Genomic DNA, 23,187 nt, shown 5'->3' with positions numbered 1-23,187 from the left:
AAAATTTTGCTCACTTTATAATGACTCACCGCATCGGACGAAACTTGTGATAAAAATTGAAGTGGGTTGACGGCTCAAGTACGCCTGCAATAAATTTTTTACATCCATACATTTTGCACAAAAATAACGATAGCTATAAATATTTTAGTGAAAAATCGCAGTCAGGTATCATTAAAAAGTGACTGTTTTTTATTGTGAACTTGTTTTTCAATTCCTGAAAACAATTTCTTCCTAATTTTTTATAATGTCGAGTTATTCTCTGACGGCCAAGTTTCCGTTAACATTAGCAGGGAAACAGCGGCAACAATAGAGTCTAGACTCTCACAGGGATTAACTTTACTTCCATCGTTGCTTAAATTTCCGTTCCCCGTCGTTTTCCCTCTTTTCGACTTCCGCGGAGCTTGTTATACAATACCTCGAGAATCGTCGAGGCTTAGCTGAGGAAAGTTTGAAAGACCGCAAAATCGAGGGGGTGGGACTAAATGCCAACCGCTTGATCGATATACTTGTATAATATGCTCCTTGATTTGTGCACATCTTATTCGACGGTTTTCAAGCACGCACACAAGTACGCAAAAACGGTGATTTTTTCTGAAAATCACGAAAAATTATTCGGCTATTCAGAACTAACGACTTTTATGCTGAAATTTATTAAGAGCGGTGAATTTAGCGCTTCCGAGCCATTGAATTCAATTTCTTACATCTTATAAACTTCTTTATCATCAATGCCCACGATTGACAGACATTTTTTTCAATTTAGGTGATTGATATAAGAAAATATGGAAAAATCAGGACACGATGTTCGGGGAAATCTTCAAATATGTATAATTTAAAATTTATGTGATAACGATACTTGTTTAAAACCAACTTACAATTAGGTGTATTCACCTGGAAAATTCGCAGTCATGAAAAATCTGTCATCATGTAAAGGGGAGCCGAGTCTGTGGATAATTTACTGTTTCATATGCTTGACCAACTCCAAAAAAACATGAATCATTTTGGAAAAAATTTGTCTTCTCATAAAAAGTCATGCATATTCTTCGCTTTATTATACAAACGCTGTTCACTTTCGCTAATAATTTACAAAAGCTTGAATGATTCTACAGACAAATGGTTTTGCTTCCAGATTTTAGTCGACACCGTGAATTATTTCAAAGTATCATTTATTCGACAAGTTAATTGCGCATGCGCTATCTTCTTCGAATATAATCAATCATCGAGGCAGTCAATTAAATCAACGCGTTGCAGGTTCAGCATGAAATCCACGTTCGATGCTCAACAGATGATGTTTACCCAATTCCAGCTTCGGCTAGACCGAAGAGGCCAATGAAACATCGCGCACACTCTCTTCGAGTGATTCTAAACGCCGTGCAAAGACCGGATACAACAGCTCGTGGCTCTAGGGATTTAACTGGCGTCAAGTTGGTCGCGTGGCCAACTTGATTCGGTCAGCTGGTGACTTGATTCGCTGATCAAGTCACCTGTCGGGATAATCTGGCGTAACTAGGGACGCCATGCGGAAGTTAAAAAATTTACCGAACGGCTCGTATTTGATTGTAAAAGTAATTTTTCAACTTCGATTTCACTGTTTTTGAACTCAACGTAGGGAAAGAAATGTTTAACCACTTGCACGAATTTTTCAGTTTCTTCGTAGCTGAAACGATCACTTTATTCAAATTCAAATTGTATTGTGTGGAAAAAAATTTGCGATCGAAATCAGAAGAATTTCCCTAAATAACTATAAATTTCCCTCGACAATATACTCAAATTTTTTTTCTTTGTGAAATAATCTGTCTATTGATTGCGCCAAATTTTCTTCACGACTGCTGTAAGTTGACTTGTGTAAAATTCGTCACTATATAGAGCTGCGTCCCTGCGGCGATAATTACAACGTAATTACCCTAACTTCCGCAGCGCTCCGAGGGATAAAGTCTCATTCACACCTAATCACATGACTCCTATTAAAGCCGTGAATTCTACACGCTCGTTTAATCCTTGTTCCGCACAGTTATCGCCCCTTTTGTCCTTGTGCAATGATATTCGGCCCCTACTTCGCGGTATCACATTTTTCCTTCTTTTACTCTCTAACTTGATAAACATGTACGAGAAACTCGATTTTCCAGAGAATATTTTAAAATAGAGAGAATATTTTTCTTATCCACGTCGAATTAACCAGCATTTATGTCAATGTTTTATTTTAGTCTCGGGCTTATCTATACTGAAATATTAATTTTAAATTTGGTGTGTGATTGTTAAAGGGATCGGCTCACTCGTATTTGAAAAGTGTACAAGCTTTGTTTTAGTCACAGAGTTGAATTCTATGCTGGAAGAAAGAAATGAAGTAAGTGAGTTAGTACAACAGAGTTGTCATTTTCAAAAGACTTTAAAAATTTAATCCTCACAGCGTGAGCTGTGTAAATATTCATTCACGTCCGCTACAGCCCTCACATTTTTTGGACACCAAGCTGGTCGGGGAGAAACGAAATGAAAAAAATCTGGTACCTTGGGGCGTTAAGAATCTTGGATAAATAAATTTTAGGTACGAGAAAACGAGGAGATATACGTTGTCCAAGGTTACTAAATCTTTCTAAAATTTTAAATTTCGTATGAAACATTTTTTTTTCTTTTAATTAGCTTAAATTTAGAATATTTCAACATTAGGAGTGAAACACATTGATTGGTCCATCAGATTTGAAAAGTTAGCCTGATACAAGCTGCTCTTTGAAACGAACTGAGGAACGGCTAATTGATAATTACATAAAATTGAACAATCGTCGTTTTTCAGTTGACTAATTAGACCATTTATTATTTCTAATATTGCTTCAAGTAGTTAGGTTTTATTTCAGTTGTAAGCTTCACTTTACTGTACAGAAAACAAAGAAATTGGTAAGAAATTCATTTTCAACTACTTATTCCAAAGAAAAATGCAATATTTACGATATGATGAAACCAATTATTTCTGATTACGTATTGACAACTAAGAAGTTAACAATCCAAACTTTAATTTATTGAATTGTGACTTCAGTACATTCACCGGTCATAACAACGTGAATTGAGATAGGTAATTTTTATGCGTTCAGTACAATAACGAATGAATAATTTCAAACAGTTTCGTTCACATAAATATCAATCGCAATGCTTGCAGAAATATTTGAAAAAAATTCAGTATGCAAATTAAACAATTTCCAGTCATTTACATTCGAAGAATTGAAAGCAATTAATAGTAATTTAGGATTATTTTCAATACTCCAAAAGAAGGTTTTCCCGAATATTGAAAACATATTTTGAAAACGTTTCGGACTCACGGCATTGTTTTCCAAATATTTCTAAAAGGAATCATTCCGCAGGTTCGTAACAATTTCTGTATAAAAATCCTGGTGTGGGTAACAAAGTACGTAGATTCATTTTTAGCAAAATTATTTCGTTGCTCCGTTAGAAAATTTACGGTGCCAATGAAAGTTCACACCGTTGTCTATAAAATTGAACATCGTTCGCTAACACCAAAATCACGTAAACGTCTGTAAATTATTTTTAGTGTTACAATTAACACCACCTTTGTAACAGTGATGTATACAGAGTGAATCGATGACAGCAAAATGATCCGTCGTCTGCTATATTTTAATGCGCATGCGCTGCAATTCCAGAGCAGTTGTTTCCCAGGGCGACCAACCGTCATAAATTTAGACGACAGTTTGCCGCGGTGTATGTAGCCCGAAACATTTTGACAGCTGTCGGTGTTGAGCATAACTGCCGGCGACAACTGTCATAATTTTTTAGGTGACGTTTATGACGGTTGGTCTCCCTGGTATACAACTGCTCTCAAATTGCAGCGCATGCGCATTAAACTACAGCAGACGACGGACCATTCTTTCCAGTACAGTTGATCAAGGCATTCCGGAAAATTTCAACCGGCCTGTAATTCTCTCTGCTTCCGATATTTGAATTGATTTTCTCATGTGAAACTGGATTAGTCAAAATCTTGTATGTTTCAAACTCACACAGTTACTTATGTTGATTTTGGGTTAGAGATGCAGGCTGTTGAAATCAGCCGAACCGAAAAATTGGCTTTCTCCCTCGCACTTAAAATGCTTCTTGCATATTTTGGGCCCACTGACCAAATGTACACTTCTTTTTATTACTACATGAAAAACATTGAAATAATGTTTCGATACTAACAGTTTTCTGTACTTTATTCGCGGCCAAAATAAATAACTATAACTACGGTGTCTGAAATATGCAGACTTTTACAAAAAACCATACTGCATTCTTAAATTTTTCGAGCAACTGGGACGAATTCAACGCTAAATAAAAATCAGAAGGCGACTATGTCGATAGAAAGCAGATTTTATTTGTTGTATTTTCACCCTGATCCGAAAAAAATTCAAAATTGTCGTTATCCTCAGACAGTTAATAACTTGTGAATTTGACTTATAATTTATAGGCAATGTATGAAAGACTTGAAATTTGACGGTTGTATGTCTTGAGTTTCTTTTCGTCGACCTTTCTGTATTTTGCCTCTCTTCTTCTTTGTTTTTTTTTTTTTCACGTACTACGTTTCAAAATTCTATAAACACAGATTTCTCCGTTTTTAAAAAATTGTCCCACTATGACCCCTTCGTTTTCTGATCTTTCAAATATTTCTAACCCCACCAGCTGGGGTAATTTCCCGTTTACGATTCTATATAATTATCAAGATGAATTTCGTCGATTTTACATTTCTGGATTTTATATTCTTACTTTTAAATTTTTGAATCCTCAATACATTGAATCTCAAAATTATAAAATATTCGAAATCAAATTTTTCTGTCTCAAATCTTTAAACTGAAACGTGGAGTATTTTGTTTATATTTTGTATGCGCGGCTGTCTCCCATTTATAACAAAAAAAAAAAAACTTCGGGACTAACGGACCTTCAACCAGAAGCCACAAAGCCACTTGCCTGAATTTTTAAAAAATTTTCTGATCGTTTTAAACGACAAAAAAAAAAGGCAAGACTCGAAAGCCTCCATATTTTTCATTCAACTTATACCGAAACACAATGTTTCACTTTAAAGGACAATAATTCCCCGTTCTGGTATTTTCTATTTTTTAATCTTTCCCCTACTTTCACCCCCATTCATCCAACTTCCCGAAAACTATGCGAGGGTGTGAAAACGGCGCACCCTTCGACCACCTTCCTCCGAATTGCAAGGATCGCAACGCCGTCTAATCGGTCTAGGCAGCAGCTGTCCAGCAAAGGCAATAAGGACGACGAACCTCCTACGCAGAAAGGACGCAGGAGGCGGGAGGAGGCTCTCTCTCTCTCTCTCTCTCTTCTTCGCGTAGGTGAGGCCAAATTAGATCGATGGCGAGTTGCGCGCGCAGCTCGTAAGCGCGAGCGGAGCGAGCGAGCGAGAGAGCGCGCGCGCCAGAGAGAGAGAGAGAGAGAGAGAGAGGAGAGAGGCGCGTCGCGACGATCTCACCTGTTTGCCCGCCATCCAAGCCAGTCTCGCTAAACGCGCGCCGGAGACTCTCGCCTAGCTACAAGTGGTCTCGCTCAACGTTAAGTCAGACGCTCGCCGACGATCAGTGTTCGCTCGCTCCTCGTTCAGCGCCATCGTATCGCAACGCTGCGCAATCGTACGCATCGCCGTTAATCGTGTGATTTTTTTCGCACAGTATGTTTGTTTGAATTTTTTTTTTTTGGTTTCTTATTATTAGTTTCAAACGGTTTCGGTTTCATGCCTATTTTCGAATTACATCGCGTGTTTCAATTGTGTGTGATTAAGACGATCGACTGCGGGGAGAAGCAACGTTGATCATTGAAACGTCGGGTTTTAGGTAAGTCGGTTTTAGAAGTTACGTATTACGAACGTCTGAATTCCGAAACGTTGAATTTCTCGATCTGTGAAATTCTTGACGGCTTGATTTACTGGGGGAGGGGGGGTAAATTTGAGTCGGGAATTGGAATTCTACGCTTTGGAATTTTCATTTTGTTCCGGAAGAACGATGACAAGATTCGACATTTAGATTAGTCTGAATTTTGATCTCTTAGAATTTTCACCCTCGCATGTTTTAATATGTGGAATGCTTTGGATGGATTTGTTTAATGTAAGCAGGTGCGAGTTAATCGGCTGCCGGTAAATTTACAATTTATCGAAATATAAAACAGTTTGACGGGTTCGAATCTTATTTCACTTAGGTAACATATTTTTGAAGATTATCGGATTCTTGTACGTACATCGGTACATTCATCTAGTTTTTTTTTTTCATTTTTTTACGTCAGTTTTATTTAACCTCTTATTCAAATCCATCCGTTTGTTTACAAAATTGTTTAAAAAATGTGGCCAAATACTGCATTATTTTGTTGAGTGTGAGTTTTGTTCTCTAATTCGGAGAACATTTGTCTGAGAAAACTGAATTTTTTTTTTTATGGTAAACGCGAAGGGCCTTGATTTCGGAAAATCTAAGGCAATTTTTTTCGACTCCAATATCGCGGGCGAAAATTTGAAGAAAAAAAAGAGAGAAAAGACTGAGAATGAGTAGCAAATATTTTCTCGCTCAGCTGACTTTCGTCGCGCGCGTTGATATACCGAGATTAGATCGAGTTCTAGTGATTGATCTTGAGGGGTCACCACCCTCGGATTCTTCACGCAATTGATTGAAATTGAAGGTTAAAAAATTCTCGGTGATTTTGTATCTGCTTCTTCGTTTCGCCCGTTCCTCCGATTATGAATCAGAGTTTTCCGACACAGTGACTAAAAAAATACAGAGAGAAAGCAAACGTGTACTGGAAAATATGATATAAATTTTTATCATGAAAACCAGTATAACGGCTATTTTTGAAGATGAAAATCGCGTTCATGCCTGGACTCAAAATATTGTAGATCATGCAGAAGAATTATTTCGGTACTAGCGTTAAAGAGGATTTCCTAGCTTTGCTTCAGCCGTAATTCTTTCGATCTCGTCGAACTTGCAAACTTACTTTGCCTGCGGAAACTTTTCTTGTAGCTACTCGCAATTTATTCCTGTTACTCGATCCGAAGCTTACTCGACGGTCGTCTTGTTCACAAGGTGACTAAACTTCAAGACAGGCCTGGAACATTAAAAAAGTTATCGCAATGTTTTCTTTCTCTTGTAGTTTGTCTCAACAATACCAGAAACACACGTCAATTTTTTTCCTTCGGTAAACATTTTTCGCCAAAAATTACACTCGACATTTTCAGCTGCGAATGTTCGCTTTTAAATTCGGTTTCGGTACTGTGAAAACATTATTCCGCGCCACGTCAACTCGTTGTCCCTGCTTCCTTTGTTCGAGTTGAAGGTACGTTCAAGTGGCATTCGCTAAATGGTGATTATCGGCCGCTGTAGCATTACCTCGAAAGTCAAATATCGAGCCATTCTGTCATCGGTCGTTACGGGAAGTTCCATTATTTCTATTGCGAAAACACGTCGTTCTTTTTGCAACATTTTCATCCCGTACGTTACAGCGATGGAATGTTGATTGCGAAGAAAAATTTCACTATAGTTTTGGAAAATTTTATCGTACGTTGTAAACTTTCGTAAGGGTGGAAGGAAAGATAGATCTCGTTTTTTTTCCATTTAATTTCATGTTTTCATTCGCATATCGTTGATGTTCGTCCCTTTTAATGTCGTTATTGAACACTCTATGCCTCTTGCCGAGACAAGTGTAATACATTTTGAACAAGTATTACATTGTTATCGCTGAATTCTGTAATTATCTGTAAATTGTTGTGAAAATTTCGGGCATGAATGCCGAGGTGAGGATTATTAGTCAAGAATGCAAAGTGGCTTTTTTTTAAAGACTATTACTCAAATACAAACCTGTCACATAAAAGTTGGTGGCTAAAATCAAAAATTTATTGGATCCGGATAAACTTCATTGAATCAAGTAAAAAAAAAAACATTCCTCCTCACGATGAGTAAATTGTAAAAAGTATCTTATAGACTCGTAATCATTTTTCAATAAAAACCAAGCAATTGAGAATGAAAGAAAAATGCATTCTTATTCTATATTGTTATTATTATTTCGTTCCCGACTTCATTATTTCAATTACCGTTAACGCTATTTTTTGTTTTCTTAAACAGTCCATCTGAGTTCGCTGGTCATTGCTGATAAGGAAAATTTTCGGCAGCGTTAAAACGAAGACATAGATGCTCCGGTATTTTCACCAGAGCTTCATATTTTCACGTAAACGAGTTACCGGCGGGTCGGTTTTTCAATTTACATTTCTTACCGCATCCTACGCTTCTCTGCAAGCGATGCTCCGGTAAAGATATCACCATGCTAATTTAAGTTGAGGCAAAGAAAATTATCGAAGAAGGACAATAAAAAAGGGACGAAAAAAAAAGCAGAGAAAAAAAAATGTATAATGCATGAACTTTTCAGATTCTCTTCATTACTCGCCGCTTTCGTGTTACAGTTTCATTTCACTCTTATCTTAAGTTTTTTCTCGTATCCCGTGATCGAGTGGGTCGTCTGAATTGCATGTGTAATACATGAAATTGAATTCAGCGATAACAGGTTGAGTTAACGTTTGGTTTTTGTGAATCGGGCAATTCATCAACGAAATTTTAGAATCATAGATTTTATCGTGGATTTCGGTACGAACGGATAAGAATCCGAAAATCCTAGACAATTTATTATTTTTATACGTTACATTTGTAATATTTCAAATTTGAATTTGAGCCAAGAATGGTGACATAAATGATTAAGTGGTCTATTTCAATTTGAATGTTTTTTACATCCCCTTTGCGTTTTGAAAGAATTTTTTTTTAACACAGTTTCATTCTGCCACCTTAACATTAAACATTAATCTTTAAACAAGTGATTAAAATCGGATTAAAAGCGGTTGAAAAATTTGAAATTATTCAAATCCAAGAAAATTGTAGTTACAGTTTCAACTCTACTTGGAGAAATATAGTTTTCGAAAAAATGTGCAAGTCGATTAACCGAAATTATTGATTGGTTATCTGCTTCGTTGTTTTTTCTCGATAAAGAATGATTGGTTTTTTCGTAAGCTGGAGATCCTAAGAATAAAATCGGATCAATTCGAGCTAAGGAATCATCCAAAGCCTTTGTTTTTTTTTATCTTTTTCTTTTCTTTTTTTTGCTGTAAACGATAATTCGTTGATTTCCGCGCGATTGAGATGAGTTTCAGAAAACGTGAGTGTTTTACAGCCGCCTGATTGACTGCTTCTTTGTTATCGTGAACTAAATAATTAAGCGCCTGCTATAATAAATTGCAATATTCCATCCCCTGAAGGCACGCTTCGTCATTCTTGATGTAAATCCAAATTGTTGAAGCAGTAAAATGAAGGATGGCTATTTAAGTATGCAGCGCCGCTCGACCGCGGGTTTATTAATTATAAATGTATAATGCAGAGCAACCTTCGGCGTTTAAATTTTCCCAAGTTGCACGACTTTAAGCCAACTTGCGTGAGGCGTCAGCGATGCGGTGTTGCAATAAATAGGAAGAAATGCAGTTCCTCTAACCACCGAGAATAACTCCATCGCCGTTTTCTTATTCCTGTTGCTTTACGTTATTAGATTTTATTCCTTTCTGCGGGCTTATCAGAAATCAGAAACTCTGAACTTTCATCAATTTTTATATCATATTGCATCCGGCTGTGGTTTCTTTCTTATTATTCAATAGAGTTGTAATGAGAATTGCATATCGATTGTTAGGATTGAAAACACTGGTCTTGGTTGACGCTGTTGAGATTTATTAACTAACAATTTGTTTGTCTCCGTGCATTTTTTATCGCTATTAGAAGTAAAGAAGAGTCGAGTTGTTCAAACTAACAAATCGTGAAAATTCGTTTTGGGTTGAAAGAAGACTTTTAAGTTTAAATTTGACGTGTATAAGATTATATAATGAACGATACGAAGAATCTGATGAAGTAAGCCATGCATGATGTTTGCATATTATATCACACTTTCGTAATAAATTTTTTACTCTTTTCTTTTCTACCAAAGTAAAAAAAATATATATCTCTTCTTCTCATCGGAAGGAAGGATTCAAAAAAGGTAAACACAACATCTACGCATTAGAGTCTCCTTATACATCGTGCATGCAGAGAAGAAACTTCTCACTCACACATAAACCGGGCACAGGAAAACAAATTCGAACTCACCGGTGATGAGAGATATTAACGACAACAGAGTCAGGGCGGCTAGGTGGTCCAGTGAAGTTAGGCTCCGGCCAAGCATCTCTGGACGCCAGGTTCGATTCCTGGCTCCGTCGTTAATTTTTCGAAATCACCAATTTTTCGAATTTACATTCTTTCGAAAAGAATTTACCCCCGAGACGGCGGGGGTGGTGCCCGGAGGGGTGACAGAACCCCAAGGCACGGTTCAAGGAGCGAACGCAACGGGCCGTTCCGAAAGACGGAAGGCAAAGATGCCCGTGTCACTCAAGCGCTCGCATTCAAAGCTCGGGGTTGCCTCGATGGATACGTCGAAGGGATAGAACCGCGTACGCACACCGTCGAAATGTGGTAAACGCGAGAGAAATCCGTCTTGCGCGCAGAGGGCGCCACCGGAGATCCAAGCGATCAAACCGAAGATCGGAGCGCTCGGCGCGATAGATCATTCCGCAATTATCACTCGGTGCTACAGGTCGTTGAGCGGGACTCGGACCACCGGATAAACCCTTCTTTAACCCTTTAGCGGTAGTGCGGTTCGATGTATTGATATATTTTCGGAATTTTGTGTTGATATTAACGTGCAGCTCCGATTGATAAAAGGGTTTTTTTAGGGGAGACGGGTCCTCGGTGTCACAAGGTTTGTGTCTTCGCCGCTTGATATCGGAACGAGCAGTGCTATAGATTGAAGTTGTGGTTCAAGGTTGGAAACGAATGAATGTTGTTAACAAAAATATCGTCATCGTACGCGGCCTTGCAGTGATTGAAAAATTGAAATTGGACCTAACAGGTAATTGCTTTCCATTTTTTTGATATGTTTTTCTCATTTTCTTGGCTGCATTGGGATGTTGCGCGATAAGGTGATCGGAAAGGTGATTCTCGCCGCATTCACTTCATGTATATGTTTTTCATATTTAAATAACGGGTTGGCAAGACTTGGAAGTTCAACTTGTTCTTAAATTTTTAGGAGTCGGAGGGTAAACGGCAGATTTCTAGTTTCAGTTTCCTTCAAAGTAGCTTCACAGGAACAAACTTAGGCGCTAAATTTCGACTCGTGCATAGGTGATATTTTTATTAAATTTTATTAAAAATGCAGCAAATTTTTTTCGTAATCACATTTGAATTACGCAACAGGAAAATATTTTCATTTCGTATTTTTCATGTTTGAGCAGAATATCTGCAATGCAAATCTTGTAGTATGAAAAAATCGAAATTAACCTGCCAATATTTAACATACATTTTCCGTTGGTGAATATTCAACGTGCACGAACTTCGTGCCGTCAACGTCACATTTCTATCTGCCAATCACAATGCGTCGTTGTGAAAAAAAGTTCGATCTGATATTTGTATGAGAAGGTATGCGTGGCTTTTCGCTGATTTGCGTCAAATGGATAGGGGAAATATTCATAAAGGCTTTTGGTAGTTATAAAAAGAAAATAATACTTTTCCATGGACAAAATTCATAATAATTTTTCGCAAGTTTTACTGCAGAGATTTTTAAAAAGTTATCAACTTTTTCGGAGTTTTCGTCAAAATTGAAATAATATGACAGAATTTCGAAAAATTTTGGTAAACTGTCGACTAAAATCATTCGCACAATTATAATCGGTAAAAATCTTGACATTCTCTATTTTTAGATTGGACATTGTATTCCGAGCTGTCGGAATAGGATCGGCTAGTTCATATCTGTTATTTGCGCACTCATAAGTCATCCGAAATGCAAACGTGAAAAGTGTACGCTGCAGTTACATTTGAAATGGAAAGTAATTCCACACTGTAAATATTACGTAAAATATGCAGTGAAATGTGCGGCTGTTGCTTCAGCATAATTGATGTGAAATCAACGACGCGTTCCACGATTCGGACGAATTATTTAATTACTGGATACTCAAATATCGGCACCATTTATTTATGCACTGTGTAATTGCCGCTCGGGCAGGTTTCTGAAGAAAAATCTTCGTTCATTTATTAAATCCACCGTTGAGATTGCTCGAGTAGTATCTTACAGTGTTAGGCTTGAAAATATGGTAAATTTTTTTATTTTTTTTATTCGAAACTTCCCAGACAGTTTGTTGAAACTTGTGAACTGAAAATATGTATCATTGCGAGAAAGTCAGTTGAATATGATTGACGATTGGTTGAAAAAAAGATAAACCATGATATTTTTACGTTAAATCCTAGTTGACAATAGTCAAGCTCATTTTTCGATTCGTGGAATCTCGTATTTTTATTATGTTTTTGATATTTTTAAAGTTGTTCATTTCGGATTAAAACGGGGATCTTAAAATATGAAATCTCAAATTTTGAAAGGTTCTCAGGAGATTTTGAGTTTTGGAAAATTGGTCAAGCGGTCGTTAGTTGACTTTTTGACCTAAGTGCGGTTTTCGTTGTACGATTGTTTTGATTCGCGTTATCGAATAAACGAGAGATAGAATTGCGCTTCTCGGACAAATATTTAATTTTTACAATAATGCGAGGTGAATTTCTGTCTTCATCCTTCCGTCATCCATACCGTTCCGTTTCACTGCGATGCGAATTGAATCCACCGGTTCGTTGAAATCGTAACTGTGTTATTTGATCAAATTTTTGCGTGTTATCCAACAAAAGAACTAGTGTTCGATTATTTTTATGGTTTTTAAGTTATTTGGCTACAATTGTATTGCTCTCACTGTCGTTTCGTCTTCACAATTCAACAACGACAGCAAAATTCTTGTTCACTAATTTTTTTCAAAATTGTATGTATGTGTATTTTCTACCCGTTATGAAAGGGCAACCATTGTGTGTGAAAATGTCGAATTCACATTCATCATTGGTGACAGAGAAAGGCTTTTGTACGGCGACTCTTTTATACGCGAAATGAATTTTTAAACCAATCGACTTTCTGTTGGGATTTCAGACTGCAGTTTTGTCAATTTTTGATACACGTAATATAAAGAAATTGAACAAGAAGTAATCTGGAACCTGCATTTTCACCACAGGATGAAGCAGTTTGTTGAAAAAATTTTGAGACTTTGAGTTTTTGAGTTTTCTTTCAAATCGGTGATCAACAATTCGCGAAACTTAAGATTAGGCGAATTTCAATGTGATGATTTAGCAGGTGGAAGAAATTTAGAAAACAACAATTGAAAACCTTGATTCAAACTTGAGGGTCTTGGATCTTGACGAATTCAGAAACAATACTTTAGTCGCTGATAAGGTTGAAAATGTTCGTCTGTCGACGACTCAATTCTTTAAGAATGCTCAAAATCCAAATTTGAAGAATTTGTCCGCTACAGAATATGTAGTCTGTCCTAATTATCCTCGCAGCATTTACTTCGCTTCGGCATATTGAATATTTCAAACATCCCTGAAATCGAAGATTCCTTCCTTCAAAAGTTCGTCCGACAACGAAACATTTTTCTCCCCATGTATTAATATTGAATTGCGTCTACATTGAATGTGCGCAAACTGTAATTATTAACGGAAATTTGCGCAACGCATTTACCGACCGCTCACCAAGATTTACCAACACATGTAATTATTATCGATTAACTTCTGTTTGCTTAAAAATAAATTGCCGTCATATTTCTTAAGTTAGGTTATTTGATCGATCTAAGAGTCGAACCAGTTGAATTTTTGCCAACTGAGATGATAATATTGCACCGATTTTGTAAAAATTGATTTCTCGCCGTTAAATTCAGTTCTCTCACTGTTGTTTAATTTGAATTCAGAGTAACAATCCATTTCAATCGAGGCTTCGAAATTCCTTCAAACTTCCTCAGAATTATCGAAAAACAAACATACTCCGAGTCCTTTGACTTCCTCGTTCTTTTAATTCCATCTTTGTTGCTTTAATTGAGTTTCGTCAATTCGATTCCTGAACAAAAAATTTTGTCTTGAAACACACTTTCCATTGAAAGTGTTCCTCCTTTGAAATATTTAACTGTCATACTCAACGAGCATAGTTGAACACGGAGGATTTAAGCCGGAACATTCGAGTCCCAATTACAAACCCGTTTCGTATATTTACCGTCTACGGCGCGTAATCATTATAGGTATAATATACGTATAACGTATATTCAACGTATCACCCGCATAAGATAAGGTTTATGATTTTTTTTGCGACATGTAAACCGATTCAAGGATAAAACATTCTCTTTACATGCGGCGCAGATTATATCCAGTTAAATCCTTGGAAGCCCTTATTTCTTTTCTATCTTGTTTCACCCTCATTTTACGTATCATACGTTTTATATTTTTTTGCTTTTGAGTGATCAAAGAGAAACTGAACGAAATAATAAATAATCTACGTTACACATCGCCTTCGATGTACTGTATTTATATCTAGAGGGACGTTGATCATCCCTCGCCAGTGGTATGAAATGAGGTTAAAAAATTAGATTCTTTTTTCTTTTTTTTTGTACAGGCCTGTGTACTCTGTTCAATTAGCATTTGGGCTTTGACGATTCCAATTTCGTTTCTCGAATTTTCTTCCGAATCGTTTCAGAATAGTCGGTTATTTAATTTTTTAACTCCAGCCGTTTTAATTCGTAAAAAAAAGTATCAAATTATTAGGCGACTGCATTTTTCTTTTTTTTTTTTTTTACATTTTTTTCATTCGATTATTTTGGAGTTTAAAAAAACCATCGAATATCAAGATCTCTGACAGAATTTGGTTTGAAAAATGGAAAACAATTGTTTGTTGGTTGTTCTCCAGATCAGTGCATACACGGCTAATAAATTTTATGGTTAAAAATTAGCTCTGGAAATTTTAAGCCTGAAATCAGTTTGTACGAATTTTTCTATTCTACCCCCTTGAGACCTCTTGAGTTTCACTATTATTGATTAACGAATGCATAATCTATACATGATTTATAATTCACTTATTCCCATTTCATTGATTATTAAACCCGAAACTAAAGTAAAATCATTTACGAATCCAAAATAATATGCTTGATTCACAAATGTACATTTCAAGTAATAAGATAAGTTTTTTTCTGCTTTTGATTCTGATCACAAGTGATGATTAAAGTTTTGAAAATTTAAATTTCATCAATTAGCGTTGGTTTATTTCATGTTTCGTTCGCGGAGCAGATTCTAAATGGGTTACATTGAAACCGGGAAAGTTTATTAACGAGCAGTGGGAATTATTCATGATCAAAAACGTATAAAAATTAGTTTAACCGTACACACGGCTTGTTTCAGCGACGACCAAGTGATTTCACTCGCAATTCCGAAACATATTTGGTGTATACACTATGTATGGAGCATTCCATGCCAAGTTGACTAAGATTTGTTAATTTGACCATCTCTCCGGATCTGAACTTCGTTTTGTCGCAACAATTCTTCCGATTGTAAAATGCATTCGTGCTTTCTTCAAATTCTTTCAATCAAATTTCATTTTGTACTCTCCATTTAAAAAAAGAGCTGTTACTGTTTTAAAAAAAAATTGTACAAAAATTATCGGAATCCTTTTTTAAATCACAACAATTTTAAGTCGGTATAAAAAATTGGTGCACGTAAATTATTTTTTCTACCATTTACAAAATTGATTTCGAAAATATTTTGCCCGGAAAGAAACTGCATTTATGCATAGTTTTACTTCATACTTGAATATCTGCAAACCGACATCTTTTTTCTTACCTTACCATACATTTTTTCAAAAGTATAAATCACAGGTCGTTTTCAAAAATATTGAAAATCGTGGGAATATATATATATATAAATAAAGCGTATGATAAAAAAAATCTTGAAATTCAACTGGATGAGTAATTATTGAGAGAAATATCGAAAAATATACTCGAGTGTGATATCTTATAGGTTAAATAATGATGTAAGAATGGGGATCACGTGTGAGAAGGTCCAGAGTTCGAACCGTTATCGTCAAGTTGGCACAGAATGCCTCATATATGTATATCAATATCCCGATTTCCACGTGCCGTCGATTCCCTGCCAGTATAGCGACAGATGGACTTTAATGCCCACATTACGGTGCTAAAAGCACCGAGAGGTCTGTGATATTTTAACGATGATCTTTTTATAATGGCTCCCAATCTCTTCGTGTGAAAGAAAAAATAACGGGAGGAATTGGAGAAAATTTACCTAATTTTTATTACTATTATCATCATGTTTTACATGCAAAGATCTGATGAACTAATCGTAAATTTATCGTAAAGATCGTTGCAGCTCGTTTTTCACGTGATCTTTGAAGATGAATAAATCGACTAGGTGAAAGGTTAAAGGTTGATTAAATTACAAATGTTTCTCTTTACTACAAGATTGGCAAAATAACGTCTCTAACAATGCTAATCAATTTCTAATTTGAGAGGTTGTGAATGTGATTGAATTGAAAGATTTATTTAAACGCGGAACAATTTCAAAAAGTGATTACAGCGTGACACGACGATGATTCACTGCGTAAGTTGTCTTTGAAAAGTAATAAAAATAAAAAACATTGCGCGTAGAGGAGACGAATGAAAAAAAACATCTGAATTTAGAATTACGAAACTGTTTTTTTTTTTTTTTTTTCAACTCGCTTACATTTACAAATTGCAAAAAGTGTACGTATCCGAAAACGAAGATCTCAACTTTACTTTTGACGCGAAATTCTAGGGCAATATTTTTTCGTTGAAATCACCTCGAGGTGCACGTTTTATTTTGACATTGAATACGGTACCTCGTTCGTGTTTGCAGGTAATTAGAATCCGCACTTCCTCGAAGGTTTAGGCCGTTGTTTTGTTAAGCTTCGCAAACAGCGCGAAATTTACCCTGGCGTCAGAAATCAAGAAGCAAATTACACGTGGATCTCACCACAATTCCCCGGCGTGCGTGAGGAATATAGTTTAAAGGTCGGGCGAAAGGTTAGTTTATAAATTGAAGGGTTCCTAGGAGGGTGAGGGGGACTTTCTTGGTGAAAATTTAATCATCGTACTTGATACACGAAGCCGATATTCTTCCAGTTACAAATATACAAACCTCCGTAATATTATCTGTAGTATAATTTTCGATCATTTTAAGGTTGAGAACAATTTTGTTTTGAGCACCTCGAAAATTTTGTACTGATGAAAAAAAAAATAATAATGTTCAGTGTTTTGACAACATCAAAACAATTCGGTAAACTTTTTACAATCTATGGCAATTATGTGAAAATTAGCGAAGCGTTCAAGAAAATGGACGTATTGATAATTGAATCTGTTAAAAAGTCATTTGCAAATAAACTGTTCGTGGAAGTAGAGAATACAATTTTTGTAAATTTATTCGAAATTTTGATAGTGTGTGAATATTGTTGTTTAATGTTCCGTACTTTTGAAAGCTCGAGATAAAAATGTGTAAAGTAAAAAAATAAATTTCACATTTCACATTATTGCGACGTTTGTTTGTCAAGTGGAATATGTTACAGAATTTTGCTGGAATTAATCTCTCAATGTTATAGAAATATAATTTTTGTGAATACAAATTTGTCGAAGAATACAAGAAATTACAAAGAAAAATTTTTTTAATAACCAAAGCAACCTTCAAATGGCCGAGATAAATAATGAAGCTCAAAGATTTTTTCGAAAATAAAAAAACAAAAAGAAGCGGAATTTCAAGTACGGTTGAATGTTTGATAACAGTGAATCAGTGGTAGAAAATGATAGAAAATATTGGGGGTATAAACATGGTATTCAGCTGAAAAAATTTTTAAAAAATTAGAAATGGCGATATTTTCTTTCTCTTCTTCTATTTATACTGACGACCAAGTAGTAAACAATTTTTAGATCTTTAAATTCGCGTCTGATTTTTGTCGTTCAATCGCTATATTCCGACAAAAATTGCAGTCCTTTTTGAAAACTACGAGAGGGCGACAAACAATTTCGTACTCGGCAATGTCAACCTGCCCTAAACAGCGATTACAGTCCTTGATAATTGCGTATTTGCCTCAAATACACATATCGGCTTGAATAATTACGTCCCGTCAAACGGTAAACAAATTAATCTGAAATACGGGCACGTACGTTCATTAAAGGTTTCCAGCTGGCGTGCACGATTCGCATTTTTTGATTAAAGCTCGCGTAAATTGATCGGTGCAGTGAAACATTTTAGAAAGCGGTATTAATTGATGGGAAATTATACGTGATCCTACAGTTCACTTTGATTTTTTATTTATTCTTTTTACTACTGTCTATTTTGAAATACTTACCTGCATTATTGATGAAAAAAAAAACAAATCAAGTCGTTGGATAAATAAATTTTTAATAAAAAATTACGACACTTCACGCGAGTGACAAAGATGGAACTTTTTTCTTGTCTTACTGTTATTACGATTTATTTTTTCTTTCACTTCTCACCTTTATTATGACAACAATAACTGTCGTTGTCGATCTCATCCCGCAAAGACGAGATTATTCGTCCTGTAGGCCTGTAATTCGATTTGAATTCACTGGCAAGTTAACCGAGATTTATTTGTAAACCGTTGAATGACAGTTCGTTTTATTATATTTCGGCTCAGCAGACCGGCGAATTTATTTACGGGAAAGAGGAAGGAACGACGTGAAATTTTTGGACGAGGGATTTCACATCTCTTGCAAATCTTGCATAATCCCTTAACGACATACGTAGATAATCTATGTGATTTTACGTGGTCCTCGTTTTAAACAAATCTCCCTCTTTAGCAATCAAGAATTCTGATTACGCATGGTGGAGGGAACCTCATCGCCGTTGGATTACTCACCCCAACTCTAATCAATGAAACTGAGTAACCCGAGACAAAGCTCAATTAAAACCTGCGCTTTACTTTACAAATACAAGCACAACGGATTTACAAAAAATTTGCAGATAAAATGTTATGAAAGTTGCATGCGAAGTTTGCAAAATTCAAGATTTTATCCAGGTCTAAGTTACGGATCGTACAAAATTCTCGGCAGTTATTCCTCGCGCGTTTTTTCTTTTTTTATCTTTAAACCTGTTTTCTGAAGATTAAACCTTAAACCTAAATCCTGTCGGAGGGAATTTTTCATTAGATATTTTCCAGTCATTTCAATAATAGAAACATCATTCTGAACAAAATTTTACAGGAGCCTTGGATCAAGTACTGTCACTGGATCCGATAATATTAAGTCCCTTAAAAAAAAAAAGTCAGAAATAATCATCATCGATTAGACACTCGCAGAAAACTTGTTGCTTTTTTTCAAACAACAAATTTGTAGACGCTTTGCGTAGAAGATTTTGATGTAAGTAGCAAAGCTGATGAGATAAATGTTTGATAATGGCAAAAAATTTAATTGATTAAAATATACATACTTGTAGATATGAAATCTCGAGTTTAACTTAACCAATTTGATGAAATAATACGTTTTTTGTTAATAGTATTATAAAAATATTAAATTTCACGTAGTTCCTTAAATCTATTCGGTGTATGAAGATTTCAAATTTACGAAATTTAAGATTGAACCATGAGAGTTACCAATCGATTACCGCTAAATGTACATATATTAACCCTGAAGTTTTTTTACTATGATGAAATTTTGGTTATTACGATGAAATTTTTTTTTCCCGAGTGTAAAGAATCAGCTCCATTGCGGATGAGAAAGAAAACAAAACAAACGAGTAAAATAAAATAAAAAAACATAACGGACCATGAGAGAGAGAGAAGAAACAGGAAAATTAGTCGGCTTGTAAATAAACATGCGCGTTTAATTTTTCCTTCTTCCTTTCGCCAGAATCTGTAATATCTTTCGCGCCGCTAATGACGAGGGTTCGGAGTAAGAAAACACATGTAAATTCGCAGCAGCATCTTGGAGGGTGAAGTTGAGCGGGAGAGAGAGAAAGAGAGAGAGAGAGAGAGAGAGAGAGAGAGGGGAAACAGGGGCATAATTAGTGGTTGGAAAATTAAGCGGTTAATTTTACTCGCAATTAGGCAGGTTGATGCTAGTCAAAAGGCCATTTGCATTCTATATCGGACCAAAATGGCCAATTTACGTGTCTCACGTAATCTTTTGGTAAAGCCAGAATCAGTTTGTTTATTTTCCATGCCAACGAGCCCCCGGATTTGAGCTCGTGAGACCGTTAACATTTCTCAAATAACTGTGTATAATCCAGTCGCCATATTTCTTTTTCACTCTTCTCTAACGATGCATGGTTTTTTTTTTTTTTTTTTAACGTGGCATTTGCCGTGGGTGAAAACGGTATCGGTGCAAGAATTTTTATGCGATGCTTTTCGAGGTGGGATTTAGGATTTTGTCATTTCATACCCTCCAACAGCAAACTATGTCCCATTCGCTACTATAATTCCAAAAATATTCAGTTTTTTTTAACGATACTGTTTTACTGAATTTTTCTAGTTACTGTAACAAATGAAATTCTTCTCAGTGTATACACGAATAGTGTAATAACACAGTATTTTTCAAGCCATTCCTGTAAATTTGATAATGCTTCCGAATCTTCTTTACCAAAAAACTGCTATTGGAACGCCATTATTTTGAGCCCATAAAAGCTAGGAAAAATTACAAGCTCCAAAAAGGCGACGAAAAATGACCAAATGTTGTCTATAGTACGAAATATTTCGAGTTATGTGTAGGAGCAGGAGTTGAGTTAAAAAATTTCAAGGTTGAGGTTAATGACGTATTCCGGGCAGACGCCTGCCGCTTGAAGGTCGATGCCTGATTATAAGCCAGACGTCTGCACTACAGCGTCGAGATAATATTGAAGATAGGGTCGAACTAACCCGTGAATTTTAAATCATCGCAATCGGTCTTTTGTCTATCTCCTGAAAGCTTTTGCTGCTGAGTTGAAAACGTATTTAGGTTCTGATACATGGGTTTCTGTTGTATATATGAAAAAATACGCCAATGCGCAGATGGAGTAGAACGAGAACAAGCCCTTCAAAACAATGTTCACATAACGCGAGCACGTTTTGCGCGTTTCCGCGTGAATCTGCGAATGCGCATGCGCGGAGTGCTGAAAAAGACCACTTTTAAGTCCTAGGAGTGAAAAGGAATCGGACGCTACGCGAACCTTACCTCAATATTTTTCTTCGCGAAGAACACGTAACGTGATCTTGTTATGTAAAGAATCTTGTGCAACAAGGATTGAACTGTTTTTTTCCCTTGCAAATTTGAAATTTTCGTCATCGACCCAAAAAGACCGAGTTTTCCTCCTCGTTGCACAATATACTATTTTTGCAGTACTCTTCATCGCTGTACGAACCAATTTAATTATTGAAAATATTATCGAGTATGATAGAAATATTTTGTCGTTAAAATTCATACAGAAATACTGTGATTTCATATTATTGTAGGAACGAGTATTGCAGTTACACTTCGATTATCCCTAGATTCGTTTGTTTTATTGTAATTATGGATAAGCAATGAAGTAAATACATTGATTCCAAAAATCTCTCCGTGTACTAATGCGCGTGGGTTCAAAAATTTTTAGCCGAGGTCTTCCGTGTAACGAGGGTGTCTAACGATCTGAAATCCCGGGAAATTCTTAAATGCCATGAAATTCAATGCGACCCTTGAAAAGTCAGGAAATGTCATGAAAGTTTACTAACGAGCCTGAACATTTTATATTTAGGTTAATTAGTAACTCAGATTTCAGCGATATTATATGAATTATTGATACTCGTTTGCATTCTTTTTAATTTTGAGTCTCGTGTATACATAGATCGATTTTTTTTTTAGCTATGTACGCAACATATTGTTATATTTATTGCGTGTATTGCTAAAGTTTGTGTTCTAGTTGTGGATCTTTCGAAAGGTTATGAAAATATCCTTTATTTTGATTCTGAAAAAACCTTGAATTTCGTGATTTCCCGGTCACCGAAAAAAGTAGACACCCTGTACACACTCTCAAAGAATTTCACAAAAATTTGCAATGGCTGTATCGCAGAATTAACTTACTATTTTAAACAATTACGTTCCTGAAATTTAGAAATTTTACGTAACACGTGAGCTTATCGCAGTGTAAATATTTCGTTCGGAAACCTGCGTGCTCTCATACTAATTTAATTTATAATGTAGTTATAAAACTCCCACTTTCTAAAATCTGGAAAAATTTTAAACATGTTATAAAATATCAAAAAAATGTTGACACCTATTCAAATATGGAGATTTCATAACTCCAAAAGATGAATGAGAAAAATAAAAAGCAAAATTATGTAATTACTAACATTATATAATTATTATTATTATTAAGAATGAACACTTAAAAATGCAATAGAATAATGATAATTTTGTATTTTTCCTATCTTCTTATTTATGTATCGAGGTTATGAAATCACCATCTTCCGATAGGTATCAAAAATGTTGTTATATTTCATATGATTTTTCTGAATTTTTTCAAATTTTAGAAAGTGTGGTTCTTGTTTCAAGTTTTTAAATCATACTTTAGACACACTGGGTTGAAGAATACTTTTAAAAAATTGCGATTTCGTTTTTCGTCATGCACTTTCATACGGAAAATTATAAAGCCAATCTGAAACATTTACGTAGAATCTTGATCAAGACGCCATGGAATGCCGCATATGCATGAATGCATCGTTACATCGGCAGATGTATAAATTACGGCCTGTGGTGGTGGATGAACAGATTTGTGCGGCATTAGGATGGCCACGAATCGCACCAGTTCATCCGGACTAGCTTGAAATTGGATTCAAATCCCGGTGTGCTCGTGTAATTAGAGTACTTACGCGCTTAGCGATGCAGTTATATATATAGCGTATTCCAGCTTCACTCAACCAGAAAACGGAACTCGAGCCTCCGATTTTTTCTCTCTCCAATAATTGGTACGTCGTAGTGTAATTGAAAAGGTGATATTTCTGTAAATTCTAGCTCTTCGTTCGAAAAACTAGCAAAATGTGATTTTATGAAATACAATTTTTTCTCAACTTTGAACTTTTCCAATATTCGTCAGTAATAAACGGGAAATCCGAATGTGATTGATTTGTTATGCGATTATCCACGATTGCTGGCAATTCAAGGTGGAATTTGAAGAGAGATTCTCAATTTTTTGTTTCCTTGCACAGTTTTGTCGTCTAAAGATCAAAAATCTGAATTTTATCGAAAGTGCCGTAATCGATTCCAAT

General features: G+C 35.7%; 1 protein-coding gene across 3 annotated transcripts in view; it reads left to right on the top strand.

The window, feature by feature from the left end:
* Positions 1–5,519: 5,519 nt before the first annotated feature.
* The window catches only part of LOC124182527 (BAI1-associated protein 3), a 107,594-nt gene continuing 89,926 nt past the window's right edge, over positions 5,520–23,187 (top strand). For all 3 annotated transcript variants that reach the window (XM_046569934.1, XM_046569933.1, XM_046569931.1), the window contains exon 1: positions 5,520–5,819. The gene's annotated coding sequence lies outside the window, so the exon portion shown is untranslated. The remainder of the gene's footprint in view (positions 5,820–23,187) is intronic.

Source organism: Neodiprion fabricii, chromosome 5 (genome assembly GCF_021155785.1).
Source record: "Neodiprion fabricii isolate iyNeoFabr1 chromosome 5, iyNeoFabr1.1, whole genome shotgun sequence".
NCBI lineage: Eukaryota > Metazoa > Arthropoda > Insecta > Hymenoptera > Diprionidae > Neodiprion > Neodiprion fabricii.
This window is presented reverse-complemented; position numbering and strand designations above follow the sequence as displayed.